Source organism: Myodes glareolus, chromosome 3 (genome assembly GCF_982192425.1).
Source record: "Myodes glareolus chromosome 3, mMyoGla1.1, whole genome shotgun sequence".
NCBI classification, from domain to species: Eukaryota; Metazoa; Chordata; class Mammalia; order Rodentia; family Cricetidae; genus Myodes; species Myodes glareolus.
In genome coordinates, this window is record NC_142028.1 from 852,482 (window position 1) to 863,110 (window position 10,629).

Below are 10,629 nucleotides of genomic sequence, written 5' to 3' on the forward strand. Positions count from 1 at the left end.
ATGTTCTTGGGTGTGTGACCATCCACTGGAGCTGATTATACCTACTGGGGACACATTCCGAAAAAGCAATAACTAACTCTCAATCACCTAGCAGCACCAATCATATAGCTTTATCCCTCAGTTTGAGACTCTGATGAAATAATTTGCTCCTCCTAAAGCTTCGAACTATCTGGACCATCTTCCAAGAATTAGATCATAGATTAAAACATAATAAAGTTGCAATTACTTAGACTCCATGCCTTGGAGATTCATGGGCAGAGAGAATCAGGACATCATGGTAAGATAAAATTTTGCTAGGGTGTTTTTGAGTAAAGCACTTGTGACCTCTTCCTTCTTAGTGGTGTTTTCATTGCAGGTAGAACAATTGGAACGTATTTAGATTAGGAAATCAATCACTCCTCAGTAGCTCTCTTTACCAGAAAAAGTCTCTATGAGAAAATGATCTGAATCTTGACAAGAAAGAGTAGCTAACTACTCTACAGAATATAAAAATTATGAAGTGAACATATTATATTATAACTTTTTGATACAGTTTAAAGTAAAGTCCCTTGTAATTTAATATAAAATCTTTAAAGAACAAAGTCATTTGAGATGTTTAGGGCAGATTGTAAAGGGACAATACCTTATCTTAGAAACAGATGTGTTTGGAGCAGAGCTGTCTGGGGGTTACATAGTATTATAAATATATTCAATACAAAATAACATTAAACTCAAATGATAGACATTATGTCAGTTGATGTATTCTAGTTTTATTTTCAACAAAGAGTATGGATTTCTTTGTTTTTTGTTTGTTTGTTTGTTTTTTAGACAGGGTTTCTCTGTTGCTTTAGAGCCTGTCCTGGAACTAGCTCTTGCAGACCAGTCTGGTCTCTAACTCACAGAGATCCTCCTGCCTCTGCTTCCCGAGTGTTGGGATTAAAGGCATGTGCCACCACAACCCAGCTGAGTATGGATTTCTTAACAATAACACTCTTCTTATGTTATCGCTGACATTTGTGAAAAAATAATATTTTAAATAAGAAGTCTAAGTGTATTAGTAACTGTGGAACTTTTGTTTGGTCTCAGATGCAAAGATCAAAGTCATGTTAACAAACCTGTTTGCAGGGGATTCAACAAAATCATCAAAAGAGAAATAGTAGTTATCAATATATCAGTGATGATCCATGGAAAAGGAATTTGGTACGTGCTTTTAAAAACTCAGTTGGAATTTGCATCTAAAAACTAAGACTGCTGTCAGTGAAAAATATTTATTGGCTGTGTTCACAATTTCATTACAGGCGTTTTCCTTAAGTATTATCTCTGGATCTACTCTTGTAAGAAAATGGAGCAGAGCAACAATGTGACAGAATTTATCCTGCTGGGTCTCACAGGCGATTCTGCAGAGAGAAAAGCACTGTTTGTCATTTTTTACTCATCTACATTGCAACAATGGTGGGCAACCTGCTCATTGTGGGGACAGTGATTGTCAGCCCCTCATTGAATTCCTCAATGTACTTCTTCCTTCCATGTTTGTCTCTCATGGATACTATTTATTCCATTGCTTTCTCGCCAAAGTTGATTATGGATTTGATCTGAAGCAGAAAAACAATTTCAGTTTCAGCCTGCATAGGCCATCTCTTTGTAGAGCACTTATTTCTTGGTGCTGAGGTTTTCCTTCTGGTTTTCATGGCCTATGACTGCTATGTAGCCATCTGTAAACCACTGCATTATATGACCATCATGAATCGTTGGGTTTACATTCTCCTCTTATTGGCAGCTTTGCTGGAGGTTTTGCCCACTTTTTTGTTCAAGTTATCTTTGTTTACAACCTCCCCTTTTGTGGCCCCAATGTCATTGATCACTTTATCTGTGACATGTATCCATTACTGGGATTAGCCTGTACTGACACTTATTTAATCGGCCTCACTGTTGTTGCCAACGGTGGAGCAATTTGTATGACTGTCTTTATCCTTCTCCTAGTCTCCTATGGGATTATTCTAAACTCTCTTAAGACCTATAGTGAGGAAGGGAGGCGTAAAGCCCTGTCCACCTGCAGTTCCCACATCATGGTGGTTGTCCTATTCTTTGTTCCCTGTATTTTCATGTATGTTAGACCTGTCTCCAACTTTCCTATTGATAAATCCCTGATGATAATTTATACAATTATCAGTCCATGTTAAATCTTTTAATATATACACTGAGAAATTCAGAGATGAAGAGTTGTATGGAAAAACTTTGATATTCAGGACTAACTATGGGAAGATTAAGAATGTTTCCTTGTGTTGTTCCTAGTCCAAGGATCCCGAAGAACCACCACATTTCCGAATGTGAAAGCAAGGTTTTGTTTATTAAGTATGGGCTAGTAGGGGTCCTCTACCTCACAGTCTGACCCCTTCTATTTTTGTAAGTGGTTTATAAAGACCAAAACCACAAAGTAGTCACAAAGTTACAGTTTTAAAGTTAAAAATATTTTATCATATATCACAATTGGTTAAAGGTTAGGTAAGACTTAACTGTTATTTTCTGATAGGCTGACATTGACTAGGGTGGGCTTGTTCACCCATAGCAACTGTCCCCTGGTCATGTCCTAGGAATATCTGACCCTGTGTTAACTACAGGGGCAAAAGAGTGGTTAATTAGGTACTTACAAGGACATTTGAAGCAAGCAAATGTAAATAGATGTTTGAGTAACCTGGCAAGACTGACACAGTTTCTTGGGAATGTTTATGAATTTGCTGGATTGTATTCAGCCCCCTAGTTAGGTCCTGTCTAAAATGGAGTTGTTTTTCAAAATGGAGTTTGTTTTTCTCCTTCACTTGCTGAAAACATACTAATTCCAAATCTACAAATTGGAAATAAATTCTAACAAAGAATTATGCAGTATGCTCAAGGAGTTCTTTTGGTATGCCTTTCTTATACAAAGTCATTAAGGAGAATAATCAATTTTCCATTGAGATTAAAATTAATCTAGTAGATTTTTGCATAATACATATAAAGAAAGAACTAAGCTAATCTTGTAAATAATTTTAAATAGGGCATAGACAAAGGTGGTTATCATTTTCTAATCAGTCAACTAATCAAAATTTTGAAATTATGATCAACTGAATTCATAAGAAATCAGTGAGAACAATGTCTAGATAAATTTCTTGAAAAGATACATTTAATAAACTAATTATATACCATACATTTCTAATGTAATATGATCTGCATGTCATATTTTAATATCTGTGCACTGTTTCAGGTTTCCTGCTTTTTCCTGGGTCAGTGTTAACACAGTTTCCAATCATGTACTCTAGTGATGGATGATATTATGATTAGTTAAAGATGTGAATCGTTTCATTGTATGAATTTCTGTTGAAGCTAGCACTAGATTACAGCTCTTGTAGACAGAATAACTATTATTTAAAACCCATTTTATGACAAGTTATGAACCCATTTTTGTTTTTTGTCACTAGTTACCTATATTATATGTTCCACTTAAAATAATCAGGTATATGTTATAACTATTTGCATCACTAGATAAATGTTTTCTCACATCTTCATTCTAGACACTGGCACCGGTCATTTAGACCTTCACAATTTGTAGATTCTATAAACCTGATTTCTATGCCTCGATTATTTAACTTAATAACCTTCAGTTTCATTTATTGTTGCTCCAAATTAATGGTGTTCCTCTTTCTAAAGGCTAAAACACATCTTACACTGTGTTTTACTAAATATTGTTTTCTTCTTTATTCATACACTGATTCATTATCATGTAGGTTGATTCCATCTTGACTAAGGTAAATAACATTAACATGATAAGGAAACCTGTCTTAGTCACACAGGTGTTCATAAACTCCTATCCTTGAACGTGGCAGGGATTGCATAGTAGTGTTTTCTAACACAGCTACGCAATTCTGTGTTCTCAACAACAGTATCTAAGGATTGCATTTAATGAACAACCTGGTATTTCAGGCATTAAGAAGAAGATCAGGTACTACCTCAAAAACTGTTAAGGCTTCATTCCACCCTGATTTATATTAGAGAGTTCTGCCATCTCAAAGTTATTGTCAACATGTTTGGCTAATATCCAGACCTGGAATTTCAGATATTAAGAAGTAGATCTTTTACTACCTCAAACAAAAGTCTAAGAAACCAATTTATTTCCTACTCCTGTAGGGAGATAATAAAGGATTCCAACCAGGGAGTTATTTGCTTCAGAATGTTTTGGTCTATGTTGTGAGTGTTACATGTCTTGTTTTGGCAAAATAATGTTTAACTAAGAATGTAGTCCATAATCCTTCAACTGGTCTGTTCATTCATTGTATCAGGTTAATTCAATTTTTTATCTTATTTCTACATTTGGGGATCAGGATATTTAAGTAAATAGAAAATAAACATGGACAATTTTCAGAATTCACCGGAACTCCCTCCCAATACTTCTGAAATATAATGTTCACTTTCACCTTCATTCTCTTCACCTATTTTTCTAATCCCTATGCCCCTACCCAGGTAAATTGTATCTTTTTCGAAGCTGGTCTCAGAGATGAAATTACAGATAATATTCTCTTTTTTCTTGTAATTTCTTCAGGATAAATAATTAGCTATAATAATTAGTTTTGTAATAACAATGAAAATCAATAATTAATAAAAGTATGATAATGCAAACAACCATATGACTTTGCACTGAAAACTCTAAAGGCCAGAATAAGTGAGTACATAGCCATGAAATTTTCAAGAAAATGTAAGAAGACACCAGGTGGAAGAAAATGAACCACACATACTGTGGAAGGAAGCTGAGTTAGATAGGAGGTAAGACAGTTATCTATACGGCAGATAGAAAGTTATCATCACCTTCTCAAAGTTACTCAAAGTTGAAACTTACCTCACAACATTGATAGAGTCCATTTTTTTCTTTAATGTTGACAAGCAGAAAATGTTTAATTTTAATGTTTATCCATTTTTACTTTTTTTTCAACCGCAGAACAAATTTCATAATACTTTTAAAAGTGTCTCATGATAATACATTTATATATTTTTATACTTACTCTGTGTGGGGTCGTTCCACGCCACGGGGTCTTCATCACCACCCAACCAAGTATGGTCCACGACTCCATACCTCCCACGAGTTCTATATTGTCCTAGGGGTTAAAAACATAGACGCACACACACACATAAAGAGTTCGAGTCATTCCCCAGAGGAAAATGCCCAATTTATTCAATTGTATGGGGGTTAATATACCCTTTGGCCCCAGTAAAGGAAACTCCTCCCAGCCAGAGGGGGTTGGGGAAGCTGGCGCCGAGTGAGAGCTTCTTCGCAGGCAGGTGGGCTTGAGTTGCGGAGCAGTGTCAGACAGGGTAGAGGGACCTTGGCGCCTGGGCTCTTCCAGGCAGGATGAGAAATTATTATTTCAAAGTGATATAGAGTCCTAGGCTATTATACCAGTTTAGAGCAGAAGCAAGCAGGGAACTTAGCAGGAAGCTTAGCTGGTTGCCCAAACAGTCCTTGATTTGCATCCCAAGGAGCAAGGGAAGACATGGGCCAACAACTCTGTTCAGAAAGAATGAGAATTCTAGAACTAATATCATTATCTCTTTCTGAAAAACCTCAGAACAGGGCAGGGCACTCTGACTTCTCTTAGGAATGGAGGGGGAGGGAAATGGGAGGAGGTGGAAATTTTTAATAAATAAATAAATAAATAAAATTTTAAAATTAAGATTTTTACAAAAACAGAATGACATGACAGTGAGAGAAGGGCCATCGAAATCGGGATATCGCAGGGGGATTTCAATGGCAGGAGGCAGTAGTAAGGTAGTGGAATGGGAAAAACATATTTCATACCTATATAAAATGGTAGGGACATATTCCATACCTGTATAAAATTAGAAGAGAATAAACTAATATTTAAAAATTAAAAAAGAATTGCTTTTATTATGTTTTAATCGCAAACAGTAAATACAGGGAAGAATCTTAGAGTCAGATCTTTAATTTTATATTTGCTTAAAATGTAGGGATCACTTATTAGAAGAAGGTCAACCCAACAACCCAACAAAGAGTATGTTATCAGCTAATTCTTACTGTTAAAATATTTTCTACTTCATCTTATAAATTTGAATCATCTGTCAATTTACTTACTAATTTAGCACACAGAATTAAAAATACATTTGAAGGCTGGGCATGGTGGCTCATGCCTTTACTTCCAGCATTCAAGAAGCCAAGGCAGAAAGATGTCTGTGAGTTTGAGGACAGCTGGTGTTCAAAATAGTTTTCAGGACATACAGATTTACAAAGGGAGATCATGTTGCAAAACAAAAATTTCTGAATTTTTAAATTATAATATGATTTTATCATTAAATATGTCTTCAAAGAAAACAGTTAGCAAAGTAGATTTATGTAACTAATCAATAATTTCTTTATCATTGTAACTAAATCACCACACAGTCATAGTTGACAGTCAACATAATTATACATTAACATTTCTATCCCATTAAGCATTAAATTTAAAAGTTTAGACACAAAATGAAGTTGCAAAAACTGTCAAGCTACTCTGCTTATTTCCATGCTAATAACACTATATGAAAAAAAATATATATCAATCTCCAACATATGGGGGAAAGAATGCAAACTCCTGATCAGCATTGAAGTGTGAGAACAGTCAAAGTGTGATTGATCCTCTCTAAATTTTGCATACACACACACACACACACACACACACACACACACACACACACATACACACTGGAATGGACTATCACAGTGGTATTCCTATTATTTACCTGAACCCCCATCCATTGATCGATCCAGAGAACTGAGACCATACAAAATTTAGGCAGGAATAATTTCTTGTTTACTTCGTAGAATATATGGTAAGAGTTTCTGGTTGATAATATTCTCAAATGACAATATTCCTTATTTTCAGTGTTTCTCAGGGCTAGAGAGATATGGACATTTGCCATTCACTATTTATGGGGAACTACATAGAAATCTTGTAGGAAGTAGCCAAAGTGGTAAGAGTGGGAAGATGAAAAATTTTTTACAGGTAAGGGGATGTCCTCAGTGATAGCAAGGGATAGTTTCCTCTTGGGTAAACATCTTTAAGACACCTCAAAACATCCATAAGAGGAGACAGAATATACATTCATCAACATCTGTCAAGTCCAGAGTCTATGAGTCAGCTTTAAAATCAGCAATTTAAACCAGGCTTTCCTGTTTTCTACATAACTCTCCCTTATGAGTTTCCTTAAATATTCTTGTCTGTCTTTCTCATTTTCAGATCCTAGACCTTAACTGAAGATGGAGAGCAACTTTTAACACTTTAAAAATAGCAACATTGAATACTTTATTTTTAATATTTCTATATATTTTTATTTGTCACACAGTAATTACAAAAATTTCTGAGAAAAGTGTTATGTTTTAACACATACATTATATGTAATTACAAGAATAGGTAAAGGGGCTTATTTTCCATCTCTAGCAGTTGATTTCTGTGTGTCAACAGCCCTCTTAACCTTTCAAAACCTAGGTAGTTGAAGTATTCCAACTCTGCTGTAGGACAATAGCAATTGAGGGCAGATGGGTAAAATTGGTTTTTATTAGTTATCATTCATATTGTTGTGAAGCAGAATTAATAAAATTTAGAGACAGAAATTGGTGTTCAACTTGAAGACCAGAATAGCAAAGCAGCCAGTCACTGTTTCTTACCTTGACCTCAGTTCAAAACTGGTGATCTGTCCTTCAGGAAACCTCAAAATGAGACTGAGACTGAGTGTTGTTTCCTCCTGTTTTATAATCTTCCAGTTCTGGAATTAGGGGCATCCACTCCTACTGCCTGGTTTCTTCGACAAGTCAGTGTGGCTACCAGGATGAAAGGTGTGTGTCACTGTGACTACTGCGATTGAAGTGTGTGTCATTGCTGTCTGTTCTGTAAGGCTGGTCAGAGTTCCTGTTTCAATTTTCTGACCTTCAGGCAAGTTTTATTTATTAAAATACAAATGAAATGCCAGTACATTATTGTGAAAGATTATCATAGCAAAATTAACTTAAAGGAAGGATGGTTTATTTTTATCATATTAAGGGGCCTCATCCCAACCCCTGCCACCAATCTTCGGAATACTAGCCAGGAAGCTCCATTTTTAAGCCCATTCCCCTGGGAGTTGCCTTGTTCCAGACTCCACCTCCAAGAAAGCCCGCCAAGCGGTGACCCCTCCCCAGCGAGGGCCAGGACCACTCCAATGTGATACTTATGCTGCTCCCTAGAGAATGAACATGTGGTCTCCGGGTTTTACGTTGTCTCCCCTTCTCTCCCCATCCCCCTCTCTCTCCCCCTTGTCGTGCTTTCTTGGTGCCACTCAGGTGTACTGCATTAAAAATGGGCATCTTTTATTTGGTCTGATTTGGCCTTTATTGGAATTATTTGCGCTGGTGAAGAGGCTCGTTGTAAGAAATATTCCTAACAATTTTGTCTCCTAGTTTGAGGATACAGTCCATCATAGCAGGAGGGTCATGACAACAGCCTGTGGTTTCTAATCACTGAATCCACAGTTAGGAGAAGAAAGTGAAAAGCACAAAATCTTCATCTTTTTATTGAACCCAAGAGATCCCAGCTGTGGAACTGTGCACTCACAGTTAAGACGTATCTTCCCGACTAAACTAGTGTAAGATAGGTCATCCCTCACTGGCATGCCCAGACACCTATCTTCTAGGTGACTCCAGTACTTTGCATGATGACAATAAACATCACAGCTGGCCTTTCTGCATGTAAAATGAGCATATAAATTTCTGGTGGAGGCATTGTTCACTATCTGGGGGATTTGGAACTCCCTGTTAACTTACAGTGAGAAGACTCTTCATAAAATCTTGTGAGTTTGCATTTATAGACAGGTAAATTGATTTTTCTTGCTGTATGAATTTTGAAGAGACAGGTAAAGGTAAGAAATAAATATCGATTAGTTTTCTGACCTATTCACTTAAGAAGCAATTATATTTAAACATCTTCAAGGGTATTGAAAAGAAAACCCAAAGATATAAAATAATGAAAATTATAAATATTCATCTTGAAAAGATATAGGTAAATTTGACATTAGTGGATGGGAAACTAGAAATTTTTAAAAATATCCTTTAGAGATATCAATGCCTACTGTGCTATCAGTTGTTCATGATCAAATTATTGGAAAACCTGGTGGTGCTATAACCCCACGTTCAAATGAAATATGCTTTTATGGAGATAGTACAGTGACTTTATCATCAGCCTTTATCATTTTTGTTTGTTTGATTGTTTCTTTATGTTCGCAGAATGGAACCCAGGGCCTTCTGCATGCAATCTAACCCACCTAGCTATGAATTGTATTACAGCAGGCTATTTTCACTTGAAGTGGTTCTTCTATGTACCAATGTAATCTATAACCTGTGATACTGAAAAGGCAAGGTTATGTTTGATGGTGAAATGAAGATTCCAGAGTGAATATGAATTATAATAATATTGATTAGATATCATTAAATTTGAAAATATACTGTTTAAAAGACTCATATAGCTAAAAGTCCAAAAGGGATAAGCTATAGCTTTAACTTTCACTCTTGGAAATATAAATTCTAAATTTACATGTACTATTTAAAGACAGCAAATCCTCCTCACTCCATCATTTTTTGTACTCATGAGTTGCTAAGAAGTTAACCTACTTTAGGTTAACAATATATCCTAAATCAGAAACTCCTTTTCTTCTAAAATATGTTCACATAGCTAAAACAAGCAATAAAGATTATGATGTTCATTCTCTCCAGCCATAATCAGTCTTTCTGTGCCCATTTATCTTTTTAACCTTATTATACAATGGTCTTCCTTGATCTGCACATTCAGGCTGCCTAACTTTCTCTTTCTCTGCCCCTACTTCTCCAAAAATATAGAATAAACATTCTAATTCATTTCCAAGTGAAAGGTTTCTCCTCCTACAACCATCCATAGAAGTTTGGTTAGCTTTTCAAAAAGGGTCTAGGTTTCACATGTACTTTCAAGTTTTTATGACAGGTCAATTTCTATCACTGCATATCCCTCAGGGAAGTAATAAGGTACTCAGATTATCATTTTTCAAATCATGATTAGTTCTTAGTTTGACAAAATGATAAATTTGCTCTGTAAAGTTTCTTATGGATTATTCTTATAAACATTTAAAATAGACTAGAATAAACTCTTTAAAAGAAATTTATATATATGCTTTCAAAAGCGTACAATTTTAATCAATTAATTTTCTACCTATTTATATGCACATGACTAATTATTAATTTTTCTATCTGTATGTGAGGATTGAATTATATTATGATTTTTAGAACTTTTGTTGCATGTATTTATTCATTTATGGATTTATTTACATATATATGTATTTGTACCCAATGTGACCCATGTGAGGAGGTCAGAAGACAATTTATGGTAATTTATTCTTTCCCTAATCATGTTGGTTCTAGGGATTGTACTCAAGTAAGCAGGCTTGACAGGGAAAAAAATTACCTATTAAACCTTCTCACTGGCCCTAGAGTGTTATTTATATACACATATACAAGACAGAAACCTTGTTTAAATAATCTCAGAAATATTTTGTCTTTCTAGTCCATGTATGTAAACAAAACTCTTAAGGAGTTAAACTTTATAATCATCATATATTGTTTATCAACTGAAG

At 35.3% G+C, this 10,629-nt stretch overlaps 1 pseudogene; it reads left to right on the forward strand.

Moving 5' to 3' along the window:
* Positions 1-1,321: 1,321 nt before the first annotated feature.
* On the forward strand, positions 1,322-2,218 carry LOC148122458 (olfactory receptor 4A16-like; annotated as a pseudogene).
* The last annotated feature ends 8,411 nt before the right edge of the window (positions 2,219-10,629 follow it).